This window comes from Cherax quadricarinatus, chromosome 96 (assembly GCF_038502225.1).
Source record: "Cherax quadricarinatus isolate ZL_2023a chromosome 96, ASM3850222v1, whole genome shotgun sequence".
Taxonomy (NCBI): domain Eukaryota; kingdom Metazoa; phylum Arthropoda; class Malacostraca; order Decapoda; family Parastacidae; genus Cherax; species Cherax quadricarinatus.
The window spans coordinates 1,840,862-1,857,211 of NC_091387.1; the positions used below are offsets into that span (position 1 = coordinate 1,840,862).

The window sequence follows — 16,350 nt, forward strand, 5'->3', positions numbered from 1 at the left end:
GTGTATGGTTCCTGCCTCCACTACGTCATTTTCTAGGCTATTCCACTGCCTTACAACTCTATGACTGAAGAAATACTTCCTAATATCTCTCTGACTCATCTGTGTCTTCAACTTCCAATTGTGGCCTCTTGTTTCTGTGTCCCCTCCCTGGAACATCCTGTCTTTGTCCACCTTGTCTATTCCACGCAGTATTTTATATGTCGTTATCATGTCTCCCCTGACCCTCCTGTCCTCCAGTGTCGTCAGGCCGATTTCCCTTAATCTTTCTTCATAGGACATTCCCCTTAGCTCTGGAACTAACCTTGTCGCAAACCTTTGTACTTTCTCTAGTTTCTTGACGTGCTTTATCAAGTGCGGGTTCCAAACAGGTGCTGCATACTCCAGTATGGGCCTGACATACACGGTGTACAGTGTCTTGAATGATTCCTTACTAAGGTATCGGAATGCTGTTCTCAGGTTTGCCAGGCGCCCATATGCTGCAGCAGTTATCTGATTGATGTGTGCTTCTGGAGACATGCTCGGTGTTATACTCACCCCAAGATCTTTCTCCTTGAGTGAGGTTTGCAGTCTTTGGCCACCTAGCCTATACTCTGTCTGTGGTCTTCTGTGCCCTTCCCCTATCTTCATGACTTTGCATTTGGCAGGATTAAATTCGAGAAGCCATTTGCTGCACCAGGTGTCCAGTCTGTCCAGGTCTCTTTGAATTATTATTATTATAATCAAAAAGAAGCGCTAAGCCACAAGGACTATACAGCACTGCAGGGCAGGAAGGAAGCGAGGGCATCAGGTGGCAAAAGGGAGATGGATGAGTAATAGGTTACGGATAACAGCGGGGCAGTGGATGGTGAAAGGGTAAAGGGCAGCAAGAGACTGAACTAGAAAGGGCTGAGGGGAGTGCGAAAAGTATCATCAGAGTTTGTGGAGTAAATCAGTCGTTGTCAAGAAGTCAATGAGAGAGTCAGGATTAAAGGAGGGTCCATCAGCAAGAAGGGAAGGTAAAGAGAGAGTAGTAGAACGAAGACGACGTTGGAGGTAAATTCTGCGTGCTCGTTGATAGAGAGGGCAGTCTAACAGAATGTGGCTAATCGATATTGGAACTTGACACTGCTCACAGAGAGGAACAGGGTGCCTCTCCATGAGATACCCATGAGTAAGACGAGTGTGGCCAATGCGAAGGCGGGAGAGAGTGGTCTCCCAACCTCGGCACTGATGACAAGAAGACGGCCAGTAACCTATGCTCGGTTTAATAGAATGAAGTTTGTTACCGAGCAGAGTTGACCAACGTTGTTGCCAACGGGTGCGAAGGTGGGTAGCTATTGCAGCAAAATAGTCCAGAAATGGAACACCTCGATAGGAAATTGGTAGGTCATGTACTGCTGACCGTGCAGCAGTGTCTGCCTGTTCATTGCCCTGTACGTCGACATGACCAGGGACCCAACAAAAAGCAATATCTTTATGTTTGGTAGAGATACGGCATAGCCAAAGTTGGATACGGAGAACTAGGGGATGAGATGTATCAAATTTTCGTATAGCCTGTAGAGCACTAAGGGAGTCTGAGACTACTACAAATGATGACACAGGCATAGATGCAATACGAATAAGTGCTGCAAGAATGGCATACAGTTCAGCAGTAAAAATGCTAGCTGAAGATAGTAAATGCCCCCGTACGACGCTGTCCGGAAACACTGCTGCGAATCCGACGCCGTCTGAAGACTTAGAGCCATCTGTGTACACAGCGGTGGCATGAGAATGAGAGTGGAAGTGATCGAGAAAAAGAGAGCGGGAAGCCACCGTAGGCAGTTGAGCTTTCGAGCAAGGGAGTGAGAAAGAACAGACCCGAACAGCTGGAACTTCCCAGGGGAGTAGGGAAAAGTGAGATGCTACATGAACATATAAAGGTGGTAACTGAAGGGAAGACAAGAGTGAATGTAGGCGAAGAGAAAAGGGACGGAGCAAACAGGGGCGGCGAACGAATAAAGAATGTCTACTAATATCGGTGACCATTCTATAAATGGAAGGATTGTGTAGATCGTGAGAGCGTACATAGTAGCGAAGGCAATGGGCATCACGGCGATCAGACAAGGATGGAACATTTGCTTCTGTATAGAGGCTCTCAACAGGGGAAGAGCGAAAAACACCAAGGCACAAACGTAAGCCTTGGTGATGGATAGAGTTAAGGCTAGAGAGAGTAGCAGGAGAGGCCGCGGAATAAATCTGGTCACCATAATCGAGTTTCGATAAAACGAGGGCTGAATGTAGGCGAAGCAGAGTTCGACGATCAGCTCCCCAGGAAAGATGAGCAAGGGTTTTAAGAAGGTTTAGCCGGCTGTGACAAGTTGCCTTCAGAGAGGTAATGTGAGGTTTCCAGGATAACCGACGGTCAAAGAGAAGGCCTAGAAACCTGACTGTATCACGTTCGGGGATACGGGAGCCATAGAGATACAAAGGATGATTGGAGATAACAGAGCGTCTAGTGAAAGTAATTTGGTGAGTTTTGGTACTTGAAAATTTAAACCCATGTGTGGTGGCCCAAGTGGAAACACGGTCGACCGCATGCTGGAGAGAAACTGCAATAAGGTGACAGTCAGCGCCTGCACAAGCAATAGCGAAGTCATCAACATAGAGTGATGACCAAATATTGGGTGGAAGAACAGAGGCCAAATCATTTATAGCAAGGAGAAAAAGTGTTGTGCTTAGAACACATCCCTGAGGGACATCTTCAGCTTGGACGAAGTCCGGGGAAAGAACATTATTGACTCGAACACGGAAATGTCTGTCAGTTAAAAAACTCTTAAGGAAGGATGGTAGATTGCCTCGGAGGCCTAAGGAATGGGCCTGGGCCAAAATATTATACCTCCAAGTTGTGTCATATGCCTTCTCAAGGTCAAAAAATATGGCAATAACTGAGTGATTATTCGCAAAGGCATTACGAACATACGTATCCAAGCGTAGTAAGGGGTCTATGGTAGAACGACCCTTACGAAAGCCATATTGACTAGCGGAGAGACTGTTGTGAGTCTCTAAATACCACATTAAACGTCGATTTACGAGGCGTTCCATCACTTTGCAAACTGCACTAGTAAGAGCGATGGGGCGATAGTGGGAGGCATCATGTCCTGTAGTACCCGGTTTGCGGAAAGGGAGAACAATGGCAGATTTCCACAGCTGGGGAAGAACTCCTTGTGCCCAAATAAGATTGAAGAGGTGTAAGAGGACTACAAGGGCTGACCGATGTAAATGTTGTAACATACGAATATGAATGTCGTCAGGCCCAGCTGCCGATGATCGGCAAGCTGAGAGCGTTGCCTCCAGTTCTTGAATTGTAAAAGGCACATTATACTGTTCTTCTCTGAGAGAAGAAAAGTCCAAGGGTACTAACTCTCTGGCAGACTTTGAGGAAAGAAACGAGGGGCATAGATGGAGCCCTCGGGAAATACGGACCAGATGTGTGCCAAGTTCAATGGCAACGTCGAGAGGGTTTGCTACATCAACACCAGTGACCCGTAGAACAGGAGCCGGGTCAGGAGAGTATTTACCACTCAATTTCCTCACTTTTTTCCAGACTGCACTCATAGAAGAAGCAGAGGTGATGGTGGAAACATAGTCTCGCCAACAAGTGCGTTTAGCTTCACGGATGACACGGCGAGCGATCGCACGCTTCTGCTTAAAATCAACAAGTCTCTCAGCGGTTCTATTGTACCGGTACCTGCCCCATGCAGCACGTTTCAAACGTACTGCACGAGCACAAGCAGGAGACCACCAAGGCACGCACTTCTGAGAATGCCTGCCTGAGGTTTGGGGTATAGAATGAGAAGCTGCGGTATAAACTGATGTCGAGAAGATGTGTAGGAGCTCATCAATGGAGGATGAAGAAGGAACCTCACTAAAAGCAGTGAGGTGTGAGTAAAGATCCCAATTTGCCCGATCAAATTGCCAGCGAGGGCTACGGAAAGGTGGTGAATAGGAAGGAGAAGTAAGAATGATCGGAAAATGATCGCTGTCATGTAAGTCTGGTAGAACAGACCAGGTGAAGTCTAGTGCAGTGGAGGAAGAGCAGACTGATAGATCGATGCAAGAGAGAGTATGAGTACGAGGATCAAAATGGGTGGGAGTACCCGTATTTAAAACATGGAGGGGGTGAGAGGCGAGAAAAGCCTCCAACTGAATGCCACGTGAGTCACAATGAGACCCCCCCCAGAGGAAATGGTGGGCATTAAAATCACCAAGTAACAGAAGTGGTGGTGGTAAGGATGAAACAAGAAAGGCAAAGTCTGGGATAGAAAATGCTCGAGAAGGAGAGAGATATAAAGAACATATTGTAAACCACTTATTCAAGTGGATACGGGCTGCAGTGTAATGCAGCGAGGAATGGACAAATAGTTGACAGTACGGAATATCATTGCGTAGAAGAAGGGCACTTTCATTAAAGGTCCCATCTGAGAAAGGACCCGAAGAATACAATAAATTATAGCCTGAGATAGGTTGGAAAACAGCCAAGTGTAATTTTGGTTCTTGTAAGCAAGCACCAACAGGGGAAAACCTGGAAAGCAACATCTGAAGCTCACCCCGATTACCCCTGAGGCCGCGGATATTCCACTGTAAATAGGCCATGATTGCCGATGAAGAAAATATCAGGAATCTGTAGGTAAAGGCACCTACGGACTAGAGGGGTTAGAAAAGTCAACGTGTGGTGGCATTGGAAGATGTTCAAGTAGCGAAGGAACGGAGCGTTGCGAAGAATGGGGTTGTGAAGATGGAGGAGAGGGAAGAGAAGGAACAGGAAGTGAATCAGTGTCCATTGAAGGTTTAGTCTCTGCAATATATTCTGAAATGGCTTCAAGTGTTTCTGAATTCAAAGATGTATGGGAGACCATATTGGAGATAGGAGGAGGAGGGTGAGTAAAGATTGGGACAGTAATGGACTGTACCAAAGTAGAGGGGGAGGGAAAAGTGTAAGGGACTGGAGATGAAGTGTGGGGGGGGACAGAAGAGGCAGAAACCTGGGAGGTGGCAGAAGAGGGAGAAACTTGGGAGGGGACGGGGGTGGAAGGCATAGTACGAGGAGGAGGGTGAATCTCCACACTTGTAATAGAGCCAGAGAGAGGGGAAGAACTAGGTACAGAGACTGGAAAGGCAAAGTGTGGAGGTGGAAGAAGGGAAGGAAGGGGCAAAGATTTGAGCAATGTGGATTTTTTGGACTTCTGAGTAGAGGGGCGATTGGTATTAGGTGTCGTACGAGGTCTTGTCGATACTGGGGCTTGTAAGGAAGGACGCAAAGATGTGAGAACAGACTGAGTTGTAGTCGGGACGTCAGAGCCAAGGACAGCAAAAGGATTAGATGCCGTAGTGGCTATGGGAGGGGTAACAACAGAGGAGGCTGCAGAAGATGGGACCCCAGTAGTGGGGGGACGTTTGGAAACACGAGAATAAGAAACACGGGGTAGTCTCCCTTGGAGGCGGAGATGAGTAACTGCCATAGCATAAGGGAGACCTTCTGCCTCTTTGAGGCAACGGATTTCACGTTCATTTAAGTAGACCTGGCAACGGCGGGAGTACGAAGGGTGAGCTTCATTACAATTAAGGCAAGATGGAGGTTGACTGCAAGATGTATTAGAATGGTCGTCGGCACCACAGACTGGGCATTCGGCCATAGATCTGGAATATTTCGCTGGGTGACCAAAACGCCAGCAATTTCTACATTGTTGCGGTGTAGGTATCACCTTTCGAACTTGTAACCGATGTCCCGCGACATATACAGAGGACGGGAGTTCTCGGCTGTCAAAAGTTAAACGAGCCACATTGCAAGGGTAACGTCTCCGCCCCTGGGCAGGAAGGACATAAGTGTCTACTTTGAGGATTGGGAGATCCTGGAGTTCCAGCTGTTCAAAAATGTCATTGCCACATGACTGGAAATTCTGTTGGACTATGGTATGGGGCAGAATGACAGTACCACTACAAGAATTGAGAGAAAGATGTTTTTCAATAGTGATAGGAGTAGTATCGATATTCGAAAGGAGAGAAAGATCATGAGCTTGGGTAGCATTCTGGACAGTGACGATGCGCGTACCGCTCTTGAGAGCGTGAAATGAAATATCTCTTCCAACATGACGCAGGAGCACTTTGCCAATACTATGGTCAGAAAGGTAGGCAGAAGAAGAAGTTGGTCTTAAAGTAAAGAATTTAGTCCATTGTGTGGTCCGAAACTGAGCGTGGAGAGGGAGTGCTTGACGTGTCGGTCTTTTCCGAGTAGAATGGGAAGGTAACGAAGGAGCATCATCAGGAGATTGACGTTGGCGTTTAGGAGTAGGACCGGAGTTGGTCCGGCATGAAATGGGCGGGCGATTCGAAAATTGCCGTACCGTAGAGGGAGAAGCCGGAAGCATAGTCAAAGGAGAGCGGAGTTCAGACAAATCGAAGGAGTCAGTCGAAGCCCCGGAACCTGAAGGGGGTGAGGAAACAGCACCAGCAAGAGGTACAGGGGTATCAGGAGTGTCCGAAGAGTGGTCTAAACACAAGGCAGGGTCAGAATGGGGTGCGGTATCAAGAAGGGGCCCGGGGGTAGTGGTTTCATGGACTAGGGCTGCCATGGTTAGGTTACTCCTTTGCTTTTTGTTTTTAAGAAAAAAAAAGAAAGAAAAGAAAATAAAAATAAAAAAAATAATAAAAAAAGGGGGGAGCGGGGAGGAATAGTTCCCAGGAGGAATGAAAGGGCCGGAAATCTCCCTCCGCGCCCAAGAGGACCTCAACACCGCTAGTAGCGCAGATGCAGCATGGAACCCGTGCCATACCCTACCCTTCATGCCAGTAAACCAGCAATCCGGGATAGCAACCTCACATCTGCCGAGCTACCTCGGTGGACAAAAGAGAGGGCGGCCGGATATCTGCCACAAAGCATACCTCCTTCGGCCACCACCCCCGGAATCCGAAAGGTGGCTTCCAGAGATACACCCGTCGCCCAAAAGACACCCAAAGCTACTCCGGGATACCGGAGAGGGATCAGGACATCCCCAGGCAATCCAGATTCCATGGCAAACTACGCCACCGCCAAGAACCTCAACGGAATGGGATGGACCCCGGTGTCCTTTCCCCTACCTAGGAACTAGCGCGCCTGTGGGAGAAATCCCGAAGGCCAAAAAGAGGAAGGGCAAAAGGGAGGGGTGAGGAGGAGGAGGAGGAATGGAAAAAGGGGAGGATGGGGAGGATGGGATAGGGGAGGGGAGAATGGGGGGTAATTAGGTTCAGTCTGAGGAAGAAGACCGACAGGGCTAATTCCTCAGACCAAGAGCCTCTTCACCACGCCAAGGAGCCCCCCTTGAAGAGGAGGTCTCTTTGAAGTCCTGCCTGGTCCTCATCAGATTTAATTCTCCTCATTAACTTCACATCATCTGCAAACAGGGACACTTCTGAGTCTAACCCTTCCATCATGTCGTTCACATATAACAAAAATAGCACTGGTCCTAGGACCGACCCCTGTGGGATCCCGCTCGTCACAGGTGCCCACTGTGATACATCATTAGGTACCATGACTCGTTGTTGCCTCCCTGTCAGGTATTCTCTGATCCATTGCAGTGCCCTTCCTGTTATATGCGCCTGATGCTCTAGCTTCTGCACTAATCTCTTGTGAGGAACTGTGTCAAAGGCCTTCTTGCAGTCCAAGAAGATGCAATCAACCCACCCCTCTCTCTCGTGTCTTACTTCTGTTATTTTATCATAAAACTCCAGAAGGTTTGTGACACATGATTTGCCTTCCGTGAATCCGTGCTGGTTGGCATTTATACTCTTGTTCCGTTCCAGGTGCTCCACCACTCTCCTCCTGATAATCTTCTCCATAATTTTGCATACTATACACGTCAATGACACAGGTCTATAGTTTAGTATAATTTAGTGTGTGTGTGTGTGTGTGTGTGTGTGTGTGTGTGTGTGTGTGTGTGTGTGTGTGTGTGTGTGTGTGTGTGTGTGTGTGTGTGTGTGTGTGTGTGTGTGTGTGTGTGTGTGTGTGTGTGTGTGTGTGTGTGTGTGTGTGTGTGTGTGTATTGTGTGTGTATTGTGTGTGTGTATTGTGTGTGTGTATTGTGTGTATTGTGTGTGTGTGTGTGTGTGTGTGTGTGTGTGTGTGTGTGTGTGTGTGTATGTGTGTGTGTGTGTGTGTGTGTGTGTGTGTGTGTGTGTGTGTGTGTGTGTGTGTGTGTGTGTGTGTGTGTGTGTGTACTCACCTATTTGTGGCTGCAGGGGACGAGACATATCTCCTGGCCCCGCCTCTTCATTGAACGCTACTAGGTCCTCTCTCTTCCTGCTCCATGAGCTTTATCATACCTCGTCTTAAAACTATGTATAGTTCCTGCCTCCACTACATCACTTGCTAGACTATTCCACTTCTTGACAACTCTGTGACTAGAGAAATACTTCCTGACATCTCTCTGACTAATCTGAGTCTCCAACTTCCAATTGTGACCCTTTGTTTCTGTGTCCCATCTCTGGAACATCCTGTCTCTGTCCGCCCTGTCGATTCCTCTCAGTATTTCATATGTCGTTATCATGCCCTCCCTTAACCTCTCCTCCTAGAACATGCCCTTACCTCTGGGACTAATCTCGTTGGAAAACTCTGCACTTTCTCAAGTTTCCTGACGTGCTTGTCCAGGTGAGGGTTCTAAACTGGAGCTGCGTACTCCAATATGGGCCTGACGTACACGGTGTAGTGTCTGGAACGACTCTCTTATTAAGATGTCGGAATGGTATCCTTAGGTTCGCTAGTCACCAGTATGCTGCAGCAGTTATTTTACTGATGTGCGCCTCAGGAGATGTGCTCGGTGTTATACATACTCCAAGATCCTTTTCCTTGAGTTTACATTGTAGTCTCTGGCCCCCCTAGACTGTACTCTATCTACAGTCTTCTTTGCCCTTCCCCGATCTTCACGACTTTGCACCTGATGGGGGTTAAACTCCAAGAGCCAGTCTCTGGACCACTCCTGAAGACTGTCCAGATCCCACTGTAGTCCTGCCTGGTCCTCATCCGACTGAACTCTCCTGACTGTAAGCAACTCCTGGGGGTCTGCTGGTGGTATTCCTAAAATGGTATTACACATATTGTTCTTATATTACCTGGAGAGGATTTCGGAGGTCAACGCCCCCGCGGCCCGGTCTGAGACCAGGCCTCATATATGTTTATATTTAAAAAGGTTAGTTTATCTGCTCTCTTTGGTAATCAAAATTAAACCTCTATACGTACACCTAATTTCTTAACACCTGGGTACTAGCTGACTGTTGTGGGTGGCATCCTGTTTAGTAGTAGTAATGGCAGTAGTATTAGTAGTATTACCTAACTGTGTTTGTAGGGGGTAAAGTCGTCCCTCCTCGCCTCATTTATCGACCGTGTCTGAAGGGGAGGGGGGAGCTGAGGGGGGTTATATGGGGAGGGAAGGGAAGGAAGGGAGGGAAGAGGAGGGGGAAGAGTAGGGGAGGGGGTATATGAGTACAGTAATGAGGCCTAACATGGTTAGTGGAACAGATAAACAACCTGGCCTGTGTTGACACTACCACCATGATAGTAGTCACTACCATGATAGTAGTCACTACCATGATAGTAGTCACTACCACCATGATAGTAGTCACTACCACCATGATGGTAGTCACTACCACCATGATGGTAGTCACTACCACCATGATAGTAGTCACTACCACCATGATAGTAGTCACTACCATGATAGTAGTCACTACCGCCATGATGGTAGTCACTACCACAATGATGGTAGTCACTACCACCATGATGGTAGTCACTACCACCATGATGGTAGTCACTACCACCATGATGGTAGTCACTACCACCATGATGGTAGTCACTACCATCATGGTGTTAGTCACTACCACCATGATGGTAGTCACTGCCACCATGATAGTAGTCACTACCATGATAGTAGTCACTACCACCATGATGGTAGTCACTACCATCATGGTGTTAGTCACTACCACCATGATAGTAGTCACTACCATGATGGTAGTCACTACCACCATGATGGTAGTCACTACCATCATGGTGTTAGTCACTACCACCATGATGGTAGTCACTACCACCATGATAGTAGTCACTACCACCATGATGGTAGTCACTACCATCATGGTGTTAGTCACTACCACCATGATGGTAGTCACTACCACCATGATGGTAGTCACTACCATCATGGTGTTAGTCACTACCACCATGATAGTAGTCACTACCATGATGGTAGTCACTACCACCATGATAGTAGTAAACTACCACCATGATAGTAGTAAACTACCACCATGATGGTAGTCACTACCACCATGATGGTAGTCACTACCACCATGATAGTAGTCACTACCACCATGATGGTAGTCACTACCACCATGATGGTAGTCACTACCACCATGATGGTAGTCACTACCACCATGATAGTAGTCACTACCACCATGATAGTAGTCACTACCACCATGATAGTAGTCACTACCACCATGATGGTAGTCACTACCACCATGATGGTAGTCACTACCACCATGATGGTAGTCACTACCACCATGATGGTAGTCACTACCACCATGATGGTAGTCACTACCACCATGATGGTAGTCACTACCACCATGATGGTAGTCACTACCACCATGATGGTAGTCACTACCATGATAGTAGTCACTACCACCATGATAGTAGTCACTACCACCATGATAGTAGTCACTACCACCATGATAGTAGTCACTACCACCATGATAGTAGTCACTACCACCATGATGGTAGTCACTACCACCATGATGGTAGTCACTACCACCATGATGGTAGTCACTACCACCATGATGGTAGTCACTACCACCATGATGGTAGTCACTACCACCATGATAGTAGTCACTACCACCATGATGGTAGTCACTACCACCATGATGGTAGTCACTACCACCATGATGGTAGTCACTACCACCATGATGGGAGTCACTATGATAAAACCATGATGGTAGTCATTATGATAAAACCATGATGGTAGTCACTACCACCATGATGGTAATCACTACCACCATGATAGTAGTCACTACCACCATGATGGTAATCACTACCACCATGATGGTAATCACTACCACCATGATAGTAGTCACTACCACCATGATGGTAGTCACTACTACCATGATGGTAGTCACTACCATGATGGTAGTCACTACCATGATGGTAGTCACTACCATGATGGTAGTCACTACCACCACCTTCAATAACACACTTCCTAATAATTATACACTGAACTTCTTGACGGTAATACAAAGGCGGCAAGTTTTTAAGTGTATATCATACAGTGTATATCATACAGTGTATATCATACAGTGTATATACAGCGAGAAATGTATATTTTATACGTACACTGAAACTGTTACTACTGACACCTTCTGTCCTGCCTCAGAGAATTTCCCCTGCCATTTGTTGCTGTCTTGCAACATTACGCAGCTCCTGACGACGCAAGAGAGTGTGAAAGATCCAGTGCTGAACAGTTCCATCCCCATGTGGCTTCTGCATTAAGATCGCATCTTTGTCATTGTTTTGTTGTAAACCGGGAGATATATATATTGTGTATATACACTGACAGATGTATATATTTCATATATACAGATATATATACATATATATATATGTGTGGTGCCGAATAGGCAGAACTTGCGATCTTGGCTTAAATAGCAACGCTCATCTTGCCATATAGGACAAGTGAAAATTTGTGTATGCAATAATTTCGCCAAAATCATTCTGAACCTAACGAAAAAAATATATTTCACTGTGTTTGTTTAGTATTAAATTATTGTAAACAAATCTAAAATATATTTAGTTGGGTTAGGCTAAAATAAATTGTTCTTGTTATAATAAGGTCAGGTAAGTTTTCTAAGATTCTTTTGGTGCAAAATTAAAATTTGTTAAAATTAACATTAATGAAAAAATATATATCTTTAAACGTATAAGAGAAAATTTTCGAAATGACTTAATTTTAAATGAGTTCTTGCTAATTGACCAGTTTTACATATTCGGCACGACATATATATATATATATATATATATATATATATATATATATATATATATATATATATATATATATATATATATATATACATATATATATATATATAGGGGAAGGTGTGTACGACTGGAAGCGCTAAACCCGTAGGGGTCATACAGCCCCTCGCTAATGGGAGATAATCTGGTTTGATCCGAGGAAAGAGAAGGGGATAACTATAAATTCCCTGGATTATTTTACTTCTCTTTATTCATAATGTTTATAAATTTATATTTGTTGTATACATTCATCCACATTACACACAGGTATACAAACATGACACAGGGATACACACAGGTATACAAACATGACACAGGGATACACACAGGTATACAAACATGACACAGGGATACACACAGGTATACAAACATGACACAGGGATACACACAGGTATACAAACATGACACAGGGATACACACAGGTATACAAACATGACACAGGGATACACACAGGTATACAAACATGACACAGGGATACATAGAGGTATACAAACTTGACACAAGGATATACAGAGGTATACAAATATTACACATGGATATACAGAGGTATACAAACATGACATAGGGATATACAAAGATATACAAACATGACACAGGGATATACATAGGTATACGAACATGAGATAGGGATATACAGAAGTATACAAACATGACACAGGGATATACACAGGTATACAAACATGACACAGGGATACACAGGTATACAAACATGACAGGGATATACATAGGTATACAAACATGAGAGGGATATATAAACAATACACGGATATACAAACAGTAAACAAAAGTATACACATATCAGATGAACAAACACTAATGATAGGTATACAAATATATATATACATAAACAAGGCATATTTGTTTGTGTATACACACTGTGAGGTGTATTTGTGTATATACACTGTGAGGTGTATTTGTGTATATACACTGATGTGTATATTTCTCAGTGTATATACGCTGGCAGTTTACATTAATCGGTATTTTAGGTATTAAAGTATTCTTGACTGGTGGTGTACAGGTGACCTGCAGCCTTAATGACCCTCGTGTAGTAGATAGACTTTAAACCCCATTAACCAACCTTAATGACCCTCGTGTAGTAGATAGACTTTAAACCCCATCAACCAACCTTAATGACCCTCGTGTAGTAGATAGACTTTAAACCCCATTAACCAGCCTTAATGACCCTGGTGTAGTAGATAGACTTTAAACCCCATTAACCAACCTTAATGACCCTGGTGTAGTAGATAGACTTTAAACCCCATTAACCAGCCTTAATGACCCTGGTGTAGTAGATAGACTTTAAACCCCATTAACCAGCCTTAATGACCCTGATGTAGTAGATAGACTTTAAACCCCATTAACCAGCCTTAATGACCCTGATGTAGTAGATAGACTTTAAACCCCATTAACCAGCCTTAATGACCCTTGTGTAGTAGATAGACTTTAAACCCCATTAACCAGCCTTAATGACCCTGGTGTAGTAGATAGACTTTAAACCCCATTAACCAGCCTTAATGACCCTGGTGTAGTAGATAGACTTTAAACCCCATTAACCAACCTTAATGACCCTCGTGTAGTAGATAGACTTTAAACCCCATTAACCAACCTTAATGACCCTCGTGTAGTAGATAGACTTTAAACCCCATTAACCAGCCTTAATGACCCTGGTGTAGTAGATAGACTTTAAACCCCATTAACCAACCTTAATGACCCTCGTGTAGTAGATAGACTTTAAACCCCATTAACCAACCTTAATGACCCTCGTGTAGTAGATAGACTTTAAACCCCATTAACCAACCTTAATGACCCTCGTGTAGTAGATAGACTTTAAACCCCATTAACCAACCTTAATGACCCTGGTGTAGTAGATAGACTTTAAACCCCATTAACCAACCTTAATGACCCTCGTGTAGTAGATAGACTTTAAACCCCATTAATCAACCTTAATGACCCTGGTATAGTAGATAGACTTTAAACCCTATTAACCAACCTTAGTGACCCTCGTGTAGTAGATAGACTTTAAACCCCATTAATCAACCTTAATGACCCTGGTATAGTAGATAGACTTTAAACCCCATTAACCAGCCTTAATGACCCTCGTGTAGTAGATAGACTTTAAACCCCATTAACCAACCTTAATAACCCTGGTGTAGTAGATAGACTTAAAACCCCATTAACCAACCTTAATGACCCTCGTGTAGTAGATAGACTTTAAACCCCAATAATCAACCTTAATGACCCTGGTGTAGTAGATAGACTTTAAACCCCATTAACCAACCTTAATGACCCTGGTGTAGTAGATAGACTTTAAACCCCATTAACCAACCTTAATGACCCTCGTGTAGTAGATAGACTTTAAACCCCATTAACCAACCTTAATGACCCTGGTGTAGTAGATAGACTTTAAACCCCATTAACCAACCTTAATGACCCTGGTGTAGTAGATAGGCATTAAACCCCATTAACCAACCTTAATGACCCTGGTGTAGTAGATAGACTTTAAACCCCATTAACCAACTACGGTAATTCAGTGGACGGTAACAGTAGCTAAGCAACCACTGTATTATCAGTGCTGACTCTCCCACACTAAATATTAAAGACTATATCAGTGTGTCTTAAATTACTGTAGATATGTAATTAGAACAGTGGTTCTCAAGAAGGGGGTCGCGGACCCCTAGGATGCCGCTCAGGTTTTCCAAGTGGATCACCAAGCTTGACAAGTATAGCTTTTCTTTTAAGCTTGACAACAAGTATTGCTTCTCCAGAAAGCTTGGCAAAAAGTATTGTTTCTCCTCTAAGCTTGAAAACAAGTATTACTTCTCCAGTAAGCTTGATAACAAGTACTGCTTCTCCAGTAAGCTTAAGAGCAAGTACTGCTTCTCCACTAAGCTTCACAGCAAGTAATACCCCTCCAAGCTTGACAGCATGTACTGCTTCTCCACTAAGCTTGACAGCATGTACTGCTTCTCCACTAAGCTTGACAGCAAGTACTGCTTCTCCACTAAGCTTGACAGCAAGTACTGCTTCTCCACTAAGCTTGGTACTCTACAGTGATGACTGGTTGCTGGTACTCTAGTGATGACTGGTTGCTGGTACTCTACAGTGATGACTGGTTGCTAGTACTCTACAGTGATGACTGGTTGCTGGTACACTACAGTGATGACTGGTTGCTGGTACTCTAGTGATGACTGGTTGCTGGTACACTACAGTGATGACTGGTTGCTGGTACACTACAGTGATGACTGGTTGCTAGTACTCTACAGTGATGACTGGTTGCTGGTACTCTACAGTGATGACTGGTTGCTGGTACTCTAGTGATGACTGGTTGCTAGTACTCTACAGTGATGACTGGTTGTTGGTACTCTAGTGATGACTGGTTGCTGGTACTCTACATTGATGACTGGTTGCTGGTACTACAGTGATGACTGGTTGCTGGTACACTACAGTGATGACTGGTATCAACCATACATGAAGGTAACTACAAGTCCCTCACACCAGACTCTGGAAACATTCTATTGATCACAAGCCAAGAAAATGCTAGATGCAAATCAACAGGTTGAAAGAAGTATAATTAAGTCAAGCTGTATAAGTGCTGTTGCTGGTTGTAATCTAAACGCCACTACAACACTTTTCTAAGCCTCATGTATTTATTATCACAAAAGTTCCTCCAAATTTTAAGTTATGTTCGCTGGCTATGTTACCTTTGACCTAACAAGTTGGCTGTACTTGCGATGTACACTTCAAGGGCGGTGCCTTGATGCTACTCACGACCTCTTGATTCAAGGAACTGAAGGTACCCCTCCCCTTTCTTAGATCTAACTTAATCACATATCCAAAAGTGTTTTTTTTAATACCGAGTTAAACGCTGGTAGTGTGAAGCTCTTGTTTACCGATGAAATATACACTGAAATTTATATTGGTGTTGTGTGTGTTGCTGCCTCTCATAGAGGAAGTGGAAGGGTTGGTAGGGGTCTTCCAAGACCTCTGCAACACAATGTGTCTCTTAATTATTTGATGACAATTCTGTTGCACAGCTTAGACCTCTGCAACACAATGTGTCTCTTAATTATTGATGACAATTCTGTTGCACAGCTTAGACCTCTGCAACACAATCTGTCTCTTAATTATTTGATGACAATTCTGTTGCACAGCTTAGACCTCTGCAACACAATGTGTCTCTTAATTATTGATGACAATTCTGTTGCACAGCTTAGACCTCTGCAACACAACCTGTCTCTTAATTATTTGATGACAATTCTGTTGCACAGCTTAGACCTCTGCAACACAATGTGTCTCTTAATTATTGATGACAATTC

General features: G+C 44.4%; 1 protein-coding gene across 1 annotated transcript in view; it reads right to left on the minus strand.

Annotated features, from left to right (window-relative positions):
• Window positions 1-16,350, minus strand: part of nab (NGFI-A-binding protein homolog) — a 1,330,987-nt gene that overhangs the window by 1,165,906 nt on the left and 148,731 nt on the right. The window lies entirely within an intron of this gene.